The sequence below is a fragment of the Pundamilia nyererei genome, unplaced genomic scaffold, assembly GCF_000239375.1.
Source record: "Pundamilia nyererei isolate P.nyererei 1_Seehausen unplaced genomic scaffold, PunNye1.0 scaffold00057, whole genome shotgun sequence".
In the NCBI taxonomy this organism is placed as follows: domain Eukaryota; kingdom Metazoa; phylum Chordata; class Actinopteri; order Cichliformes; family Cichlidae; genus Pundamilia; species Pundamilia nyererei.
In genome coordinates, this window is record NW_005187458.1 from 2552096 (window position 1) to 2552654 (window position 559).

Consider the following 559-nt stretch of genomic DNA (forward strand, 5'->3'; position numbering starts at 1 on the left):
TTTTTGATAGAGTAGTTAGGATTGGATCAGGTGACCCTGAACCCTCCTTTAGTTATGCTACAATAGGCCTAGGCTGCTGGGGGCCTACCATGATGCATTAATACACCACTCTGTATTGCCACAGTCATTGCACCTCCCTGGTTCTGCCAAAGGTTTGTTCCTGTTAAAAGGAGAGTTTTTCCTTCCCACTGCCAAGCAGTTGCCCATAGTGGGTCATTTGATTGTTAAAGCTCTCTCGACAATATATAGCACATTGAGGTAACGTATGGCATTGTAAACATAAAATTGAATTGTACATACCTCATTTACCTCACTCATTAAGTGTGCCAGGAACCTCATGTTGATGTCTCCTGAGTCCTGCAGTGCCCATTTTCTCAAAACCTTCCCTGAAAAGGACTCTTACACTCCACATGATTACTTGTCTGCCTGCTCTCCACGGCTTCAGTGAGCTGGTGTTCACTTGGTTTATTTACAATTATAAAATATATCAACAGAGAAGTATAATCTGACCTGGCACTAAACTTAAAACTTATAGTAAGGGAGGGTCTGTGGAAAGGGT